This window comes from Equus quagga, chromosome 3 (genome assembly GCF_021613505.1).
Source record: "Equus quagga isolate Etosha38 chromosome 3, UCLA_HA_Equagga_1.0, whole genome shotgun sequence".
Lineage (NCBI taxonomy): Eukaryota > Metazoa > Chordata > Mammalia > Perissodactyla > Equidae > Equus > Equus quagga.
In genome coordinates this window covers 44,962,798-44,985,143 of record NC_060269.1, presented here as the reverse complement: position 1 = coordinate 44,985,143, position 22,346 = coordinate 44,962,798, and the positions used below count along the sequence as shown (strand labels likewise).

Genomic DNA, 22,346 nt, shown 5'->3' with positions numbered 1-22,346 from the left:
TTAAAACAAAGGCATTGCAAAAAGTGGTTTCCCCCCATATCCTATCAACATTTGCTCTTCTCATTCTGGCGTGTACAACCCTATGTATGGCAGCTTCACCCTGCTTACTAGCCAGATGCCAACTATTTTCCAAGAACCTCCATTGCAATAGGATGTTCTTTCTCATGTCCTTAGAAGGTGCCAGAATTCTCCTCTCTTTGCCTTTGCTCATGCTGTTTCCTGCCTGGAATGTCTTCCTCATGCCTCTTTTACTATGAAGTATCTGCCTGTATTTTACAGTTTAGCTCAATTCCCCTCTTCTTTTTCGAAAATTTTTCTGCCAACTTTACAAATCAGGAATTTATTGCATTCTTACTGTTAGCTCAGAATCAAGGCTGGTCTTGTACTAGAGGAGGAAGAAGACATAGAGGATATCAGGAAAGCATGTGCCACGTGCTCTTTCACATATAGGCTCCTTCCTAAAGCTGAGGCCCTGTGCAAGATTTTATGTGTACAACATTGAATAAAACGGAGTTCCCGCCCTTTTCAGATAGGCTTCTTTCACTTAGTAACATGGAGGGAGTAAGAGTTCCTCCATGTCTTTTTCTGATTTAATAACTCATTATTTTTAGTGCTGAATAATATTCCATTGTCTGAATGTCCTGAGGGACATCTTGGTTGTCTCCAAGTCTTGGCAATTATGAATAAAGCTGCTATAAACATCCATGTGCAAGTTTTTGTGTGGACATGAGTTAACTATACTATTTTAAAATCTCAGACTTATCTAATTTCACAGACTATGGTAGACTCCAAGTATAATTCTCTTGCTTATTATCCTTACCAAGTTTGTACATCTTTGACACTTTCTAGAATAATTGTCAGTTACAAAGAGATAAAAACAGAATAATTTGAGCAGTTGATGAGGCTTATTATGTAAAAATGTATTTGTGGTCTATCATCAAAACATGAAAAGAATAAAAGTGACTATTTCCTTTGTAAGGTATAGTGGGACATTTTAATAACAGGGCAAGTGACATTCTCAAAGAGAAGCAATCTGTCTGTGTCAGGTTTCAACTGTACTTAGTTGTTTCAGAGCACATAATTTGATTCAGTAAATAGTCAAATTTATGTAATAATGAGCTGATATCAAATAAAGTTGCAAATATAGTATAAAGAACTTTTTTCTCTCCATCTGAACCATTTGAGAGTAAGTTCTTGATCAGATGTTCAATCACTCCTAAAAACTTTGGTGTGCATTTCCTACTTAAAAAAGGACATTCTTCTACATAATCACACTAGAACCACCGGAATCAGGAAATTAACACTGACACTTTAGTACCATTTAAACCTCAGAATCCATTCAACTGTCACTTATTGGCTGCAAAATGTCCTTCATAGTAAAAGGATCTAGTTCACACCACTCTCTGCATTTAATTGTCACATTTCTTTAATTTCTTTTGATCTGGAACAGTTTCTCAGACTTTCCCCATCTTTCAGGACCTTGACACTTTTGAAAATTGAGGATTAATTGTTTTGTAGAATATTCCTGAATTTGGGTTGTCTGATGTTTCATCGTAAACAAATTTAGGTTATGCACCTTTGGCAAGAAATTCACGGAAGTGATGCTCATTTCAACCTGTCAGGTAGTGCAAGATTTTTAGTTGTCCTGTTACTGATGATCACTTTAGCCACCTGATTAAGGTGATGTGCCCCAAACTTCTCAATTGTAAAGCTAGCCTTTGTAATTAATAAGCATTTTGTACAGGCGTACTTTGCGATTGTGTACAAATCCCTTCATTCATCAAAATTGTAATTGATTCATTTATTTATTTCTATCAGATAGACTTATAGTTTCGTACTTTACTCAATGTGGTAAAATCCATTAATTATCATAATTTACTTTGATGTACACATTGTCCAAGATTCGGCCAATGGGGACTCCTTTAACTTAGCTTTGGTGTCTTTTTGACATTTACCCATCGTTCTTTGTGCATGTCCTTGCTTTTTGCACAATAAGAAGTTTCAAGATCTTTTTGTACTTTCCCTGTCACAGCCCTGTAATCAGCCTTTTCTCTAAGGAGCTCTGGTTCCTTGTACAGTAGAATGATACATAGAAGCCAAGACGTAGGCCCTAGGTATGCCCATTGATACTGGAGTATCACTGCTACCAGGCCCTCTCAGGAGACAGACTAGGAAATCTATGTATAGTTAGTCATATATACACACAGTTACATCTATATTTATTTCTTGATATTATCTCTGAATAAGAAAACTCTGATTTGGTGCTGACCTGGTGGCATAGTGGTTAAATTTGCATGCTCCACTTTGCTAGCCTGGGGTTCACAGGTTCAGATCCTGGGTGTGGATCTATCACTGTGTCAAGCCACACTGTGGTGGCATCCCACATAAAACAGAGGAAGACTGGCACACATGTTAGCTCAGTGACAATATTCCTTAAGCAAAAAGAGGAAGATTGGCAACAGATGTTAGCTCAGGGGCAATCTTCCTCAGAAAATAAAAAGAAAGAAAGAAAAGAAATCTATGATTTCATTTCTAAATCCTAACCAACACTATAGGATTCCATCTAGTTTTCACCCTTTACATATCTGAACTCCTTTCTCTCTATCTTTAATATAGTTGTTATTTTGACAAATCTTCCCACATGGATGCCCTCCTCAACCCCATTCAGCTCTGACCCCTATCATGGCCATCTTTCCTACATGAGCATTGCCCTGTTTGGGATCTGATACATGGTGCCAGGCACCCTCTCCACCTGTGACACCTCCTCATGCCAGTGGGGCTCCAGAATTCCTCTCTGGGCTATCACAGCTCCTCTATCACTCCCAGCACAGATGAATACCTTTCTCTGATTTACCAAATTGCTTTGGGACTCAATTGTTCAGGAAGAGAAGTGGCAGAGTAAGGGGCTCTAAGTGACGTTTACAGGAAAATTTTGGGGAGGGGAAGGGGATCAGAATATGCTATCCCAGAACATGCCACTTTGGCATAGGATTATTTTGAGCTGAAAGCAATTGAGAAAAAGTAAACACAGGAAGAGCTCTCTACCCTCCCCCATCTGCCTAAAAGCAAGGCATAGATTCCCCTTTCCCTCCTTTCTCCCACACCAGGAGAACAATCTCACCACTGGAGATGCAAAGTCAGCGCAGAGATGAGTCTGCAAGAACAGACCTTACTCAAATAACATTTACTTCCATCGGTTTACACACACATATACGCCTTCCCACAATTTGCCGCGCTAGAAGCTCCACCCCCTTTTCTTTGTCTAGTCGCTTCTCCACAATTTGTCACCCTTTGTTAAGATGGTATATAAGCCCTCAAGTCTAACTACTTCTTTGAGTTTTCTCTTCTTTTCTGTAGAGTCTTAATGTATGTGAAATTAAAAATCTTAACATCAATAAAGTTTGTAAATTTTTTTTTTCTGTTAATCTGCCTTTGTCAGTTTAATTTTCAGGTCTTCGTTATAGAATATGAGAGGATAGAGGGAAATTTTTCTTTCTCTACAAAGTCAAAAGCAAAATCGAAAGAAGTGGAAAAACTTTTTTTTCCTTTGTACTATGTTTCGTCGTGGAACCGTGTCTTTAAGAACAACAAGTAGTCATACTGTAATAGCACGAATATCTGGATTAAATGATATTGAATTTCTCTGGAAGAGTATACCCACAGAGTTACAGAAGTAATAGTTCACAGTGGAGCAAGTAAACATGCCACAGGCAGGTAACATAGCTATCCTGCTGCCCTGAGTGCTGTTTTTGCCCTACTCTAGCCTAAATATTTCAGTGGTTGACAATTTTAAAGGGATGAGAGAAAAGAGAGTTTATATTTCAGTGTGAATTATCTGAACTATCCTCTTTGGACTGACATTTCTCAGAAAGTCTCTGAGCCTTGGGTGCTAAGGAGGAGTCACCTTTTCCACTGCTGAGTAGCTTCCAGCCTCCCTGGCTGTAGCCTTCTTGGGGTTTGGATGTCCTGCAACCTCTATATCTCTTAGATCTTTCTCATGTAGAGTGTCTCAGAGGAACTTAGCCTTCTTCCAAACATGTATAGCCATACCCAGGAGCCCACGTCTACTTATCAGGCAGTAGAGATTATAAAGAACAACTAAGAAATCCCCCCTACCCTCTGTAAGCTTCCAAAAGATCACTATGCCTGGCACTGTTGGGATATGGAATGGAACGCAAACAAGTATTGACAAGAGATTTTTACATATTGCTATGGGGCAACTTCTGGTTCAAAACTGATTTGGCTTGAACTAAAGAAGCTTGACTTATTGTCTGTCAAGCATACACTGTACATCTGCTTTAAACATTAAAGAATGTGCCGTCTTAAGATAAGACGCTTACTACTTCTCTTATGCATTATTGGTAATGCCCATGTTGGTGCCTTTCTCAACATCAGGGTCACATTGACCTGCTAATTTGCAACTGAATACCTCCTTGAAACTGAAGACTATGTATCTTGGGCATGTTTAATGTATGTTCTTTTTTCTAAAAAGGTATAAGACTGTACTAAACCATGCTTCTCCAGGACGCTTTCTTCTTTTGTGCAAACTGTCTTCCTGGGTCATAATCCTCACCCTGGCTCAAGTAAAACGCACCTTTTCTCTCTTATCTCTAGAAGGGTTATTGGTTATTTTGCATTGACAGTACTGTTATTGAAATTAATTTTTTTGTGGCAAAATGTACATAACATAAAATTTACCATTTTAACCCTTTTGGAGTGTACACTTTAGTGACATTAAGTACATTTACATTGTTGTGTGGCCATCACCACCATCCATCTCCAGAACTTTTCCATCATCTCAAACTGAAAAAAATGGTTAGATGCCATGAAGTTGGTGGCAATGCCTTAACCATGTACATGTTGTGCAGACCTGAGGGCCTCTTCCATCCTTGTCAAGGGGAGTGATAACCTTCTGTCCTTTCATAAAAATCTAGAAAACCCTCTTGAATGACATAATGCCCAAATTATTTGTCTAGATCCAAAGCTGCCATGGTTATTGCGACTTCACTTTAAAAGATGTATTCATACATTAAATAAACAGGAAAATAGCTGTTCTCATATGACCATCTAACTGAGCAAGTTCTATTTTGCTGAGTCTTTATAGTTCTCCCACTTAAAAAAAATTCTATTTTATTCTGGCAAGACCGTGTAACATGAGATCTACCCTCTTAACATATTTTTAAGTGTATAATACAGTATTGTTATCTACAGGCACAATGTTGTACAGCAGACCTCTAGAACTTATACATCTTGCATAACTGAAGCTTATTAATACTTTTGGTTAGCAACTCCGCATTTCCCTCTTCCTGCAGCCCCTGGGAAACCACAATTCTACTCTCTGCTTCTATGAGTTTCACTATTTTAGACACATCATATAAGTGGAATCATGCAGTGTTGTTCTTCCATGATTGGCTTATTTCACTCAGCATAATGTCCTCAAGGTTCATTCATGTTGCATATGGCAGGATTTCTTTCTCAAAAAGCTACTGTCATTTGAATGTGAGGGATCACTGGCTGCATTGGATAGGATTGTTTAAGTGAGGTTGAAATGTTAACTTTTGAATAGTTTTGTATTTGAATCGGCTCACATATGGGCCAATAACGGCTGCCAGTTGGACAAACTAGTAAGAAAATTGGTAAGACCAGACCCCTACCTTCCTCAGGGCATTGAATCTTGATAGTTTAGTGACTGTATTTGATAACTAAGGTTGGAACAGACTGTGCAGTGCTGAGAAAATGTCATTGTTTACTGACTAGCCAGTATGTAGCGCTTAACAACCCCTGGGAGAGTCCCATGTTCTGGTGCAGAATTCTAAGTAACCACATATTATACGCTGGGAGCTGAAAATCTATTATGTAACCAAGAATCACAAGACAAAAGAGAGAGAAGAATCTAAGCCCGTGAAGTTTCTGTGTTGTTCTTTGCACTTGTCTTTAGTGTGTCTCCAGGAATGTGAATGCAGGCAGAGTCAGAATGAAAGCAGAAGATATACTCAAAATCCGTTAAAATATTTATAAGGGTGGTGGCCCTGTTAGACAGAAGGAATAAGAAAAGAATAAGAAGTGAACATGACACTGAAGAGATTAGTGAAGGAAGTTGGCCTCAACTTTGTTGGGGCACAGAACTCTGCCTACTGAAAGTGAAAGAAGTGATGGATAAATGAGGTAATGATATGACAGGAAAAACTGTGAAAGACTTTGAAATGGGCAAAAAAACATAAGGATCACCGGGCCAGGTTGTCTCCATCTTACATTGTCTTTGAGCTATTTTACAACGCTGTAAGTTGTGGAAAATTTGTAGTGATGCAAATGACTTTTGTCCAAAGAAGTGTAGATTGTGTGTGACAGATAGAAACGCAGATTTTGAGAGATTATTGATCTTTGGCCATTTTCACATCTCTTAAGCAAATTTACTTCAGCACTCTATTAGCCTATATAGACACACACGTGTGTGTGTGTGTGTGTGTGTGTGTTTTGAATTCTCCTTTGAATTGACTAATATCTTACTGGCTCTCTCATTAGTAAATGAGTTAAGTCTTTGAGGCATTTTCAGTTTCTATTTGTGTGAGAGTCATTATTTTATGCCCTACTCCCCCTACTCTTCCTCGTTCTACTTCTTTTTATAGCATCATTTAACAGGTGTGGGGACTCATTTGGAACCCCAGCGTTGGTATGCAGGTTATTTTAGGCTGAAGACATTTGAGAGTCCACAGATGTAGAAAGAACCCTTCTTGGATCTTCCCCTATCTGACTAAAAGCAGGAACTTCTGGGAAATGAGGTTGTTGGGAAGACTCTAGCCCCAGAAAGAGACCAAGAACAAACCTACCATAAATCCCCTCTCTGGGGAAGTTTCACGGCCGAGAAGAAGAGGAAAAGACCAGTTGTATCTGCATAAACAAGCATTGTCACAACCTATCTACTCTCACATTTGTGCTCCTAAAAATGCATTTGTCTTTTCTAAAGAAACTTATTTGTTCTTCCCTAGAGGCCTTTTCTTCTGGTTCCCATTTCCTTACCAACTCAGGTATAAAAGCTCCTAACTTTAACCATTTAGAAAGCTAGCTTCTTTTGTTAGCTCCAGTTGGTATGCACACAAATAAACTTTTTCCCTTGTTAATCTGCCCTTTGCCAGTTTAATTTACAGGTCCCCAAGGGCTGAACCTAAGAGGGGCAGAGGAAAAGTTTTTCCTTTCTTACACAGGTCTAACTTGAATACAGAATATGTGGACTTTCAGACCAACTGCTCTGATGGGTGTGCACTTGGAGTTCTCTACTGTTAGAGCTTCAGGTAGAATTATCACGGACATAAGAAACTCCGCATATGGTGTTGTAGTAAAGAGATCCTGGCTCAAAAGCAGCTTCAGCTTGTTTGAAACAAAACCTCTGTTCATCTGGTCTGGCAAAATTTTCCCCGTAATGGATACATGTTTTTTCAACAGTGATAAATTTTAGAATTAAATATAGAAGTAATAAAATTGATAATATGTATAGTAATGGTACTGTATTTTAATGTAGGAATAATCTATACTAATGAAATTTAAAGTACTTTTAAAGTTTAAGAGAATTAGGCAATTAAAGAATAACGTTAACTTAGTAACTGCAATGTAAAATAGATACTGAGTTTAAACTTGTAATTTTATGTTAGAAAATTTGACCAAGTTAATAAGCAGCATAGGAATATTTAAGCGAACTTTACGTTTACTATATTTAAAATATATTTTATTGGATTTTCTAGAGTTTTTAAGCAAGCATTTAAGTATGTAAAATAAAATTCAATCATTACATTTAAAATGCTGTTTAAAATAGTTCAGTATATTTAACTAACTTAGCCTTGAATGGGATTGGTTGTTAAAGGAATTCAGTTTATTCAACTTGAGTTAAATATTAATAAAGTAAAAAATGAAGGTGATTGTTTTTATTTTACAAGATTCATAAATAGAATATAAGGTTTGTAAATTGAAGTTAAAGGCTTAATGGAAACTAGGTTTTTGCATTTGTTACTATAAGAAACTAGTATTAATTTAAAACCCAAGTATGGTAGACACCGTTGATTTGCTTACTTAATAGTAATTCTCAAAACCCGTCCTCTTGCTGCCCTTCCATTATAGAGGTTGGAAAAGCAAAATATCTTCTTTCCCAGCTCCCTTATTTCTAGGTGGCTAAGAGGCACAGTTCTGGCCAATGAGACATGGGTAGCAACCTGCTGAGGAAGTCCTGGAGGTGTTAGCTTTCCCAATATAAGATGCAGATAGAGTTGTTGCCATGCTTTCCACTTTCATCCTGCCTTGAACATGATGTAATACGTGGAATTGCAGCAAAGGTCTTGCAACTATGAGGTAAGAAGCATGCTGGCAAGGCCAAGAAACATTTCAGCAATCAGAGAAATGCCGGCCCTGACATCATTAGCCTACTCAGACTCCTCTTTACATGGGAAAAACAAACCCCTCTCTGTTTAGGCCATGGTGGGTCAGGTTTTCTTTATTTGCAAGAAAATGCATTCCTAACTGACATACTCAGAAACCCAAAGTGTCTTTTCCGTGCACACAGTCTGTTTCCAGATAGGAAAAAATCCCACATTGGCTATTTATTTGAGTGAATGATGAAATGAGTAAGTGAAGGACTGATGGGGCTTGCTGGGACAGCAGTGGCAGGAGACCATGATCCCTGAGCCTCAGGTAGGAATTGCCTACACATTCCTTCAGAGTTGGTGGGATTAGCCATCTCTGTTGGGCCCTTTAGATCAAGTGGGAATAAAAGCATCATGAAGCTATCAAATCTTTCTTCGGTACCCAGTCTACTGCAAGCCCCAAGGGAAATGTCTGGGGAGTAAGAAGATGGTTTAGGGTATGGAGAGATTGTTGGGACTGACATGCAGACAGATATTTTGTGTGATGTGCTCAGTGTAGCAGGATGGTCTCTGGCAATCTTGCCGCTTTGTCACCTGCAGTCACCTGGGTTAGTTACATCCGTACAAGTGAAGGAGAGAAAACCAGAGAAAAGCTTTACCTTCATTTGCTTCCCAAAGAGATTATTTTAACTTTCCTGGAATAGAGGAATAGAGCCTGTCTTTACTCTTGGGAAATGAAGTCCTTAATGACTAAAATAACTTGGTTTTGCATTCACGTATGTCCATAGTTCTGAGGTTTCTCTAAGCTGACAGTAAGTAGTTTAATTTCATTTACCAAGTTTATTGCAATTCACTAATATCAATACAACAACAGAAGTATTTAGAAAAATTATTGTAGAATTTTGCAGGAATATTAATTTACCATTGGAAAGACAACTCTATATATTTCCATGAATGGATTCTTGCCTTCCTAGTTGGCATGATGTAGTCTTGCACTTCATATTAAAGTAGAAAAAAAACCAGCCTTTCTTTTTGTTGTTAATGTACAAACCATGGGACTAGAATTCACAAACACTTGTTTTAATATTGGATGTGCAATTGGTATATGAGATTATTTTTAAAGCACATCCATTTCTGGTATAGCCAAAATAGGTCAGTATTGGAAATCACGCATTGGAGGTTCTAGCCTTCGTTCGTCACCTCCCTAGATCTGTGACCTTGGGCAAATTTTTTGAGCTTAAGTTCCATCATCTGGAAAGTGAGTGGTTACATTACTTCAGTGGTTTTACAGAATTAGGGTTTGGGGAAGGTGCATCAGACGTTCTGTAAGACCTTGAGTAGAATTTTATTTTTAAAAATACATTTTAAGCTAAAAGCACGATAAAAGCACACGTGACTGTGATAACCATATAAAAATTTTTAACACTGTAAATTGTCAGCATGTTAACTTATGTAATGAGGTTAACTTATTTTTACACAGACCTTGAATAACAATCCTTCGGGTTATGTTTAAATGAGGAGCCATATTGCAATGTGAGTTTTTGTTTTTAAACTAGGACCATTTGCAACTCTTTATGTGTGCACAGTATTTGTCTTGATGCTGAATATATAAATTCCGATGAGGCTAGTATTGCAGTTGTGATATTATACTCATAACCACTAGTTCAAAATTTTTGTGTTCATCAGCTTGGTCTCATTATTCTTATTGATTAAGTCTATAATAGATATATTTGATAATTTAATAAGAAGTTTTAATACCAGTGATCGCTTAGCTTGCTTCTTCAATTGCTTTCTTAGATGCCTATGGCTTTTCTGCACCCAAAACCTCATTTTTCTACACACGACCCGCAGCAGCCTATTGTGGAATTCATATAAACTCAAGGTTTCACAAACTTTTAAAATCTATGCCCAGTTTTGAGGACAAAATATATTTTACACACCTTTGCTCAGATTCTGATATTTTTCCCATGGGGTGAATATATACCTTGCTTAAGATTATGTATCTTTTGTGGTTCCCCACTGACAAGGAAAATTTGGTCCAGATCTATTTTTTGAGTTATTAAGAAAGGAATAAGGAATGGCTTTTCCAAATATAAACTTATATTAAAATATTAGCTCTGCTAAGCTAAACCTTAACTATTCGTCAATTCTGGTAGGCTACTCTTCATTGAGAATCTCTATTTAGACGGTTCTATGTCATTTGGCTATAAAATAAAAAAGATTCAATGATGTGAACCCTAAATGGAGGAAGCAGATACTTTTTAATCCTGCTGTCCATGTTCCTCTTGGGTGTGTGTGTTTACAAAAACATACACACCTAGTGTTAAATCACAAAAGATAAGGATAGCAATAGGAAGACAATGGCTTCATTTGAATCATTTTTTGCTTATTTTTACATTAAGCTTTAGTCCTAAAGGTGATTTCAAGCTCTTTTCAGATAAGGAATGAATAGATGGGACAGAAAAGTTTAAGAAAATGGGATTTAGTGTCAATGTTGTTAGGCTCACCTCACAGGGAAAATATGTAGCTTAGAAGTTGATGTATTTCTAAATAAGTTTTTGGAGGATTTCTAACTAAAATAAATAAAGTATTAAATATATCTGCATGCATTTATGCACTAGGAGTTTGTAAGACACTGGGATCAGGAAATTAACAATTTCAACAGAGACTGGGTAGCAAAGTGGTCTCAGATCTGAATTAAAGCACTTAGCAGATCTCCAGTGATGCAGTGGACAGTTGAGGAAGGTGACCACGTGACAATGATGAGGCATTTGGGTCTGTTAGTAAGATAAAAATTAACACTTAATGTTGATATAAATGCCTCTGCCTTTTAGTGGTACTTGAAATTAAATTTCTGTGATTATAGTTTTTAATTTGAATATTCTCACCTCATATAAAAATCACTCAGAATTTAAGAAGTTTATCAATTATTTAAAAAAGCACCCTCATTGAAAAATTACTCTAATGCATAAGAACTCAAATATTACAGTCACAATTTGAGGCAACTTGGAAAAAATGCTTAACAATTTTAATAGCAACAGCAGAAACATTTTGGACGAAGCACTTAAATCTCTTCCTTCTCCTGGAAATCCTTTGAAATTAAGTGGATGGAAAAACAGAGCAACAGTAACGTATGCTGATTGCCAAGTGATACACAAGTAGAATCAATATTAGTGACTTTTTTTTTCCCTGCCAGAGAATGAATTATTGTCATTCCCTTATGACCAAAAAATATGTATAAGCCTTGTACGCATTTCCTGGGGTCTGCGTGAACTCTAGTGCACAGAGAAGGAAAAGATGGTCTTGCCTTGGTGTAGGTATTGTAGCTTTCTCATTGACTTAATTGGGTCCAGTATTTCAAGGGCCAAAGTCAGAGAGCAAGTACAGTGAAGTATTTTTATAATGTAGTTTTGAGGAAATTGCACCAGTTTCCATACAGTAAGGTGATTATTCTGTGGCTGGCTGTCATTTTTGGGGGGAGACATGATTTAATCTGGGTTACATCCAAATCTTGACTCCTTCTCACAGAACTAAAATCTTAAGGGTTTCAATAAACATTTCTTAGAAGCTAAGTTCCCAGTGATTTATCATTAATGGAATAAAACTTAGCTTTTACTTTTTGACAGAGCTTGACAGAAATGCACAAGCACTTGCAATTGTGTCTAGGGAACTCATGAAAACACCAACTCAGTGAAATTATATCCCTCATTCTGTAACAACATTAAACGTTAATGTGGAAAATTTTAACATAGTTTCTCTGAAATCAATAGTCACTGCATTAAAGAGTTCTGCTTATTTAAATTTAAAATAAAGTAGGTGAGTGTAATTGCTACATTTAATTAAAATGTTTGTAATGTTTTTATAAAGCCATGACATGTGCAAGCCCTAAGATAAGAATTTCATTGGATTCTTGTCTTATTTCTAGCATTCGAAATCCTTTTTACAATCTACGGAAAGTGTGCAATATTCCTATTTTCTTAATTACCTACAGCATCAAAAGCGTGGAGGTAGTTTGCTAAAATACCTTATTAGGAACTAAAATTTTAAAAACAAAACACAAAAACCCAAACACAAAGACGAACTTTTCCTTTCAATTCATCCATTTTTGAAGATAATTTCTATCTTAAATGATGACTATCAATAACTGTTTCAGATATCTAAAAATGAAACAGAGATATCAATAGTAATAGAGAATTCTTAAATAAATTATATGGTGCAATTACAGAACTAAATATTCATATATATACAGATATATTCAGTTCAACAATTTGTTACAGAAAGCATCTTGAACAACAGTCTATCTAGTTTGATCCCACGTATATGAAATAAAGGATATATAATACCTATGTTTATAAAATTCTGATATATTAACAAGAAACTGTTAACAGCGGTCATCTTTGGGAAGTGGGATCAATAACAACAAGAAAAAGGGGAGATTTTACTCTTCAATTTATAGCTTTAGGAAAATTTGGGCTCTTTTTTTTAAAGTGAATATTCCTTTAACAATAAAAAATAATCTGAAGCTTTTTACAGATAATTCAAATGTGTGAAAATTTGGTTTCTTAGCTATAGATAGAAAAACACTGATTTGTAATATTAGTTTTCTTTAGACCTTTTGAAGCAAAGTAGGAACAGGCCACTGCTTCTCAGTCTGGGATAATTTGGCAGCCTAGCGGATGTGTGGCAAAGTCTGGAGACATTTTTTATTGTCGTGACTTGGAGGGTGCGACCAGGATCTAACAGGTAGAGTTCAGGGATGCTGCTAAACATCCCACGATGCACAGGACCGCTCTCCAAAACGGAGATTTATCTGTCCTAAAATGCTAGTAGTGCCCAGGTTGAGTGACCCTGGACTAGGCATTGGTGAAGAATCAATGGGCACACGCTCCATGGCGCAGACTACTAACACGTGAGCTCTCGGGTGGACCAGTTAATTACTTCTCCGGCTGTTTATCTTCTAGTGGAGATCTTCTAATTGATTTCAAGAGATTTCCGGAGCAGATAGACATTACCAAACAGAGGGACCAGGGCAGCTGCTGTAGCTCTTGAGGGTTGTGATTGCTGTTGTTTTGGACAAATAACTTGGGAAAGAGGCTGCAGTTTGTTATGTCCACTAAAGCCAGGGAGGATATTCATGCCAGTTACAAGGAATAATTTCTTAACTACAAGGATTGTTAAACAATGCATTAGGTTACTAAGATAATCTCTGGAGGTTTCGAAAAATTGGATAGATAATTTAAGTATATTCTGCCAAAAGTAAAGAAATCAGCCGCAAAATATTTTCAGGCTGCTTCAACTAGTTCCATAAATCTATGAATAACATAAACAGATGTTTAAAAGAAGCTATCATTTAAAGGAGGATCTGGACTTCAAATTTGAGATTTTGAGATGTGTGTGCTCCGTGTACAAAAAAAAAAAAAACTTTGAAAAAATTCAATTGTTTGTACTTCAATAAAATTGAAAAAAATTAAAAAGCAAAAAAAGAAAATCGAGGGGACTGTCCCCGTGGGCAAGTGGTCAAGTGCGCTCCACTTCAGCAGCCCAGGGTTTCGCTGGTTTGGATCCTGGGCGCGGACATGGCACTGCTGATTAGGCCATGCTGAGGCGGCATCCCACATGCCACAACTAGAAGGACCCACAACTAAAATATACAACTATGTACTGGGGAGGTTTGGGGAGAAAAAGCAGAAAAAAAAAAAAAGAAGATTGGCAACAGTTGTTAGCTCAGGTGCCAATCTTTAAAGAAAAAAAGGAAAATTGAGTTGTCTTGACAAAATCCAGGTACTCAAAATCTCTTCATGATGTTACCTCAGAACAGCTTTTCATTTTAAACCTTCTATTATGTTCTTTCTCATAACTTATGCTGTTCCAGATAAACTGGACACTTAGTTTCCCAAGAATTATGTTGCTCTCAATGCCTGTCCCAGTTCCATTCTGACGTAAGGCCTCACACAGAACTAACCCTAGGACAGACGAGTGTGCAGCCCCCAAATGTGCCAGGTGCATTGCTGCCTCCTACCAATGAAATGGCAGTTGGGTGGACAGTGTGGTTTCCTTATTTATCTGCCAATATCCTATACTTTCTTCAGGAAACGAACCTGGGCCCCAGGATGAGAGCGGTGAATCTTAACCACTAGACCGCTAGGGCCATTCCGCATTCCACTCATGTTCTCCCTATATTGTCAGTCTAGGACAACATAGGGATGTGCCCGTTACAAATAACTTCCCGTGAAAACCAAGCCAAAAGAACCTAGAAAAACCAGGCAGAATATGTTAAATTTTTAGTAAGTTCATATCTTTCATATCTTTCCATTAAATCTGATCTTATTTTTAAAAAAATCTTAGCTCATTTGTGGGGGTCTTATAAGTTGGTGGGATAACATTTGATGATAATGACTGAACTTTTTTCTTTCTCTAATTTTTTTTGTTGCCAGAGCCCTTTGCTAGTTTATTCAGTGATACTCATTGTTTCATGGGGAGGCTAATTATAGTTGAGAAACAAGAACTATATTACTACCTGAATTAACTTATAAGTTTTTAGTGTTATTGAAGGTTTAGATTTCCATTGCAAGAGCCAAGCTTTTCAGGAGAGAAATAGTTTCTTTTTCTTTAAGCTCAAAAAGGTTGACTTGTCTGGAGGACTTAGAACATAGAGTTTATACATAAACCACAGAGTGAGAAGAACGCATATGCGATGGATAATTTTATGTGTCAATTTGTCTGGGCTATAGTACCCAGTTATTCAATCTAACAGGAATCTGGGTATTACTGTGATGGCATTTTGTAAATGCTGTTAGCATCTACAATCAGTTCAGTTTAAGTAAAGGAGATTACCCTCAATAATGTCATGGGCTTCATCCAATTAGCTGAAAGCCCTAAGAGCAAAAATTGAGGTTTCTCTGAGGAAGAGGAAATTCTACCTGTGGACCGCAGTATCAGCCCTTCCCAGGAGTTTCTGTGGATTTCAGACTTGCCCAGTCAGACCTGACAGTCGAGTAAGCCGATTCCTTGAAATAAATCATTCTATATCTATATCTATATTTATCTATATATAAATATGCATATACACATACATACATATAAAAACATAGGTGAAAAATCTAAACATAGAAATCACTTTTTATATGTGTGTGTATATATATATGGTGATTTATTTCATATATAGTTCCTACTGGTTCTCTTTCTCTGGTAGGAACTTGACTGATTCAGCACATGATGAGGCAGCTTTTTGCACCCCCAAAGATGTAATAATTCACTAGAAGGCAGGAGGAAATGGATTAGAGGGAACCTCCATTCTCCTGGGCTGAGGCCAAACAGACAATCTGGAGGAAACAGCCCTGGGTGAGCAAACAGTGATCGCAAACCTCGGCAGATCTTCTCCACCCTCCAAAACGTGGTGTAGCTACAGTAGGGTAGAAAAAGAGACGTGATGCGTTTAAGGACAGAGACCCAAGGGCTCCAGTTTGTACTCTCTCTTTATAAAATCTTGAACGAGAATGAAAGAGTGTCTGGAAGTTACTGTGCTTTCCAGAGGGGACAGAAGTAGCCAAGAACTAGCTAGCAGTCCTAGAGAGGACTCATGAGTGGGAGGAGAAACATGGAGACTGAACTAAACGAAGCAGGCAGCAGAAGAGTGTGGGGGAGCAGATGGCTCCACACAGATGTGACGGGGACAGAGGACCAGAAACTAAGGACAGGTGGTGTGGCTTCCTGTGTGAATGACCCAGCAGTGGACAAAAGGACCAAAAGCAGATGCTTTTCCCACCAGAGCCCAGATGACGCCAAAAGTACAGTCAAACTTAGAGCACTCCTAGAGAGAAGAGAAGATGTAGGAGGTGGAGAGCCTTGGATTGGCAAATTATTAACCCAAAAGATATTGAAGGGAAAGAAGTAAGAAGAAAACAGAAGTGATTGGATTACCCAAAAGCAGATTAAGTTTTCTGCTGTATGCAGAAGTGGGCATTCAAGTTAACTTTAATTATAGAGAAATAAAGGAAGTCCCATGATTTTGCCCCTAAGTTCCTAAAAGGAGTTTTACTATCTCTGTTGCGTTTGTGTCTAAATCGTTTATTTTTCACTATGACTAGTTGAAGCCACATTTAAAAAATGGCATATTCTATTGTGAATGTGTGTTTTTAAAAACAGATTTAAATCAAGCATTGTGGAGTTCAAAATATGTTTTAAATGGGTTCTTTCTAGAATTACAGATCACTGAGATGAATCCAACCTTTATCCACTCAAGGCAACTAAGCTGCTACCATGCAAATCCTTTCTGGAGGAAAGTAACACTTTAAGCTAAGTGTGTAGGATTAGCTCATCTGCCATCACTGGGCAAAGAGCTGCTTGGTTTATCCTGCATCCTCAGTGATGGCCTATACCTGGGAAGCATTTGGTAAATCTTTATTGAGTGAATAAGTAGATCTCCAAACAGAGTAGTTGAGATTTATGAATCTGGCTTTTGCTGATTTGCAGCATTTAAAACTTATCCTTTTCAGATGTGCTTTTATGGCAAAGCCACACTCAGTGACATCCAACTCTGTTTTTCCCGGATTTGCACTTGTGTGGCTAAACTTGGCAGGAGAAAAATATATGATCCATTTCAAATCAGGACCAAAATGCTGCTCAGCAGTTGTTTCCTCTTCCATTTACTCTCCTAGTCTCCTAGATGATTATTTTTTTCATTCTTTCCTCCAATCTCCAGCACTTCCACTCCCATCTTCCTATTTCAGTGATAACGCTGAGGTCATCAGAGGAGTGTCACAAATCCCCCTACTGCGTCTCCCTACAGACCACCCTCACATGCTCTGCCTCCTGGCCTTTGTGATGGATGAGGCAGCTCTGCTCCTGTCTACTGTCACTGCTTCACCTGAGCTCCAGGTTCCATCCCCTTTCTCCTACTCAGGACCATTCCCATGATTCTCCCTTCTCTCTTAGCACCATCAATTTTTGCCTCTTTCCTGGGTCATTCCTGACAGCCCGAAAACATGCTGTTATGTCTCCCTTTTAAAAAGAAGAAAACAAACAAACAAAAAAGAATTTCATTTCCCACACCAGTTACAACCCCACTTCTTGTCTCCTCTTTTTAGGAAAGCTTGCCAAAAGAAATTTTATACTTGTCTCTCTGACTTAATTTTTCTGTTTAGTTTTACTTCTAAAGTTTTGGAAATCTATTGAATACAATACTATTAATCTTCCTGTGTGAATGTGGGTCATCAGGTTGAACAGACAGTGATGCCTTCAGGGCCTTTCGACGGGACTCGTGCCCTATAAATTTGACCACAGACTCCTGTGCTTTTGGAGTTCTGTCAACATTTTATAGTGTCACTTCACTGTTCTTCACCAGCTGTCACTTTGACTATCATTAATTTGTCTGCCTCTGTAGTCTCAGTATTCTAATTACCATTTCTAATTTATTACTTTTATCTGCTGTAGCTAAGTGCAGATCTTCAGACTTGGCAGACTTCTGTGTAAAGAGTGAGCAAATGAGCTACGAATGAGGGCCTGAGAAAGCATAGATTTTTTTCTTTTTTTAATGTCTGGGTTTTCAAGAATCAAAGCCTTCGAGGTTCTAGGACAGGTGATCTTCAGTTGGGTGAGATGTTATTACAAACGTTGCTTAGGGCTTAGTATTTTGTCACAATAAGCATTCAGTATGCATTTCTTGAATGAATGCACATATTTCCCAACACACGCAGTAGCCAAAATTTCTAAATTTTGTATTTATATGTTTCCAGCAAATGTCTTAAACTATGACAAAACTCTTTTCTTGACTATCCAACCACCCCATTTTATTCCTACTCACTAGTGTGATAACAGTTGGTTTCATTGATTATGCTAGCAGTGTAGCCAAGAAATAAAGATCCGAAATCAAGGACGATTGTATTTCTTCTTAATAGCTCTTCCATCCAGCACCTCACTTCCATTCTTATTGTCTCAACTGTGATTCTAATCTGTATTATCTCACGTCTGGGTAATACATTTTTGATGACTTCCTTTTGATTACACTTTAGCCTTACAGTCAAAGCATTCCCAAAGGTCTCAACTTGTTTTTTTAAACCTAAGAGTATGTTACCTTAACATTTCACTCTGATCAGTAGTTTTTCTTTTACATTTTTGAGCACTGACTATACTTTAGGCACTAGGCCAAGCACTTTACGTGCCTTATTTCATTTCATCCTCATGACAACTCCATTAAATAATTATTAATACTATTGTAATTTTACAGTTTAGAAGGTAAGGCTTAGAGGAGTAAACTCCTTGGGGATCCCAGAACCAGTAAGTGGCATAACTGAGATTCAGGCCCAGGTCCATCTGATTTCAGAACATGTGCTCTTAACCATCGTGCCTCTACTAGTCTCCCTGTAACAACCTGTTCATGAGCCCCTGAAAAATCCTTCATACTTCTGCCTCTCTTTTTTGGCTTATGGCAGTGTCCCTGCATATATTCTTTTTCACTTGTTACCTTTCAAGATCAAGGTCTATTAAATCTTCGAACTGACTTTCTCTCTGACCACTTCTGTTCTGGGTATCTGTCCCTCTGTTGAAATCTTTCAGTACAAGGATGAGATGCTGCTTCATCAGACTATTTTATATTTGTGTTGTCCTGGGTGTTCCAAGATATTTCCCCACAACGTCAAATGTCGTAGACATTTAGTTGCCCATCCATTATCCATTTCCCCTTTTCCCTCTAATAATGGAATCCCCATTTTGTTTGTGGTGATAATGTGTTCAGTACCGGAGGATGAGAGGACTGGTCTCAGCAATAATGGTACTTCTGTTTCCCACTTTCCCGCTGCCTTGGCAGTTAGGCATGGCTATGTGATCAAATTCAGATAATTTGATCTAAGAAGTGGAAGTCTTCTTGGCGAATTTCTGGAAAAACCATTGCTTTCCTGATGAAAGGGGAAAGATAGAGCTTCATGCCCTTCTTCCCTGTCTTCCTGCTTTAAACATGGACTTAATGCCTGGAGCTACAGTAGCCATCTTTCCATGCATTAGGAGATAAGCATTTAACATAATAAATGCACAAAGGACGGTGGAGTGGAAAGATGGAAAGAGCCTAGGAGCTTGGCAAGGCTGAACAGCTGATGTGATGCCAGCAAGCGCTTACTTGTGGACTGTGTTTATGTGAGAAAAGGAAATTCTTATTTCTTTAAGCCACTGTTGCTTGGTCTTTCTCTTTGTTGCATCTAGAATGCATTTCTAATTGATACAGAGAGGATTGATAAAAATAGCAACAGACACCCTACCCTGGAGGTGAACATCAGATCTATGAGTGTATCTAGGTAAGGAAACCCTGAAAATGATTGCCAAAAGGTGAAGGCAAGCTGTGGGTGTAGGGTTAAGGCTTTGAAAATGATTTTGAAAGTTAAGATAGATTACTCTGATGTTTTTGCTTGAAGAATGGCTGAGAACAATTAGAAGAACAAATGAAATGTGAAAACAGGAAGTCCTGTGAATCATAATTTTAAAGAAAAATTGATGTAACTATGACGTGACACCTTAACAGGAGACTAGCCCCCAAACACAGCATGTAGCTTTCTTCTAGCACATTTCGATGACAACTTTTGTAACAGTCTTGTGTTTGCAAAAGGTGTACTCTTAGATATATGTAAAAAAGTATTCTTGGAGCAGACAAACCCAAACTGAGGAACATTCTACAGAACAACTGGCCCACATTCTTCAAAACTCACGTCACTGTCTTCAGATTAAAGGAGGCTAGAGAGCTGTAGCTGCTGAATGAAAGGTGTGATCCTGGATTGGAGCCTGGATTGAAAAAAAAATAATTTTTTTCTATAAAGGACGTAATTAGGACAATTGATGAAATATGAATATGGATTTTATATTAGATAGTCTTTATTTTATCAATGTTAAATTTCCTAAATTTAGTAATCGTATGGGGGCTAAGAGAATGTAATTTTTAGCAGACACAGGCTGAAGTACTTAGGAGTGAAGGGTCATGACGTCTGCAACTTACTCTCAAATCATCCAGCAAGAAAAAGTATGTGTGTATGTATGTTTGGTGAGAGCTAGAAAGTAAATGTGGGAAAATGTTAACAATGGGTGAATCCGGGTAAAAGCTACATGAGTGTTCATTGTACTACTTTTGGAACATTTTTGTAGGTTTGAAATTTTTCAGAATATTATATTTAAAAAAATAAGCTTGGAAAATATTTTAATCTTTTTAACTTATTGTAGCTGAAACAGTTTGTAAAGGTTCCAGGTTTTAAACTTTTTATTATTTGAAGAATATTTAACTCCCTCTGCGTGGTATCTGGGCATGTATCCACACAAGTTTTGAGTAAGTGTGAAATTACCGGGACACCATATACTTGCGTGTGTGTGTGTGTGTAATGTATGTGTGCTTTAAGATTTCTGAGAATTATGAATGTGAGACACAAAGAAATTTAAATGCCAGAAATATTATTCATAAGATATATCATTCCATATCATTTGTGTGTTTATGACTTGAAATCTATGATTTTTTTTCCCCATCTTTAGCCCAAAAGATAATTTCAAAGGCATTTACAGGCTGTGAGAATTGGACAAGGTTTTCTTGGATGTGACATAGATGTTTCATGATGCACAGTGAGGATATTACCTTTCGGGGGGAAAAGACAATAAACAGGACTCTGAACGTCATGAAGGGCAGCTCAGGGCAGTGACTGTTGGCTGACTGCTAGTCTGCAGGATACAGGCCAAGGGGTCACTGCTTCTTTTTAAGAATTCCTGAGGCGGCTATTGTTTTGTTAATAACATCTACCACGGGCTTAATTTTAATGCTTTTCCATGTACCTACTTATTATTCAGTAAAATCAAAGAGGCTTATTTAAATCTGAATGCTGCATTTTCCTGCTTTTGCCTTTTCTTGGAATTACCACAGCCTCACACAACAGCAGTCCCCAAAAGGCATGCTCCACACACCTGCACTGCAGGTTCAGAGTACAGGCTAAGTGTGGCTGCTTCCAGGCACTTAGAAATCCCCAGTTGTGTCATTGTGGTCTCTGTGCAGGTTTTGTAACTTCTTAGTTTCCTCTTCTAGAACACAGGGATTAGTATGTCTCCCTCCCCCGTTTTTTGGTTGTGATTAGATGAAGCTAATAGATGTGAAAGAGTCCCTCACTGCCTTTCACAGCAGTCACAGACTAATTGGGAATTTCCTTTCATTCTAAATCCATTGGTCTTAATTTTCCAGATTATTTCTATCGTAACTAACAACTGTGCTAAAAATAAATTTAATAGAATCTATACCATCCAGTCAATCATCAATCCAGGAAATTGTAAGCACCATGGGCTGAATATTGGCGGAGACACCAAGAGTCACATGTGGTCCACTTTGACGCTAAGACCCTCTCTGATACCAAGTAAATATTGCTTATGTCCTTCTTTTCTTGTAAATGTCTGCCAGCAGCTAGTTAATGATCTTCTTAATCTTTTGCAGAGCACCTCCCTCAATAACCTTTCAGGATTGAATTCTAAAGAACACAGCCACCCGTGGGTTAGTTTGTGTTGCTAACTGCTGACTTCCTGTCCATGCTGCCATCTCAAATTAAGAGTGAAGCCTGTGATAAGAGGCGGTTGCTAATTCAGGTCACCCAGTTAAGCAGTGAGGAAGGATTCATTCTCTCCTCTTTGGTCATACTCTGTTATTGCTGTTGTCACCTGGGCTGACTCTGCGTGGCTGCCGGCTGATCTGCCCCTCTGTACCCTGGTCATTAGACCAGTAAATGGGTTGGATGCTTATCTGTGGCAGGTAACAGGAAGCACCATTCCTCTGGAATTGAATTATTAAGCAAAGAAGTCATAGATTAGATGACGATTTTTCTACGTATTCGCCTCTCCTTTAAAACAAAATTCCTTTAGCTTCTCTTTGACTCTTATAATTCCTTTTGCATCCTCTCATTCTTTTAGGGATAAAGGATTCTCTTTCTCTTTGCCCCTCACCTCCCATCTGAGATCCTTCAGCAAGGGCTGGTGACTTTTTCTCTATAGTTATCC

General features: G+C 37.9%; 1 protein-coding gene and 1 non-coding gene across 2 annotated transcripts in view; both read right to left on the bottom strand.

The window, feature by feature from the left end:
- The window catches only part of RXFP1 (relaxin family peptide receptor 1), a 113,969-nt gene that overhangs the window by 75,676 nt on the left and 15,947 nt on the right, over positions 1 to 22,346 (bottom strand). The gene's annotated exons all lie outside the window — the stretch shown is intronic.
- LOC124237677 (U6atac minor spliceosomal RNA) lies at positions 4,805 to 4,931 on the bottom strand. Its single transcript, XR_006888066.1, has one exon. It is a non-coding gene; the product is annotated as a U6atac minor spliceosomal RNA (small nuclear RNA).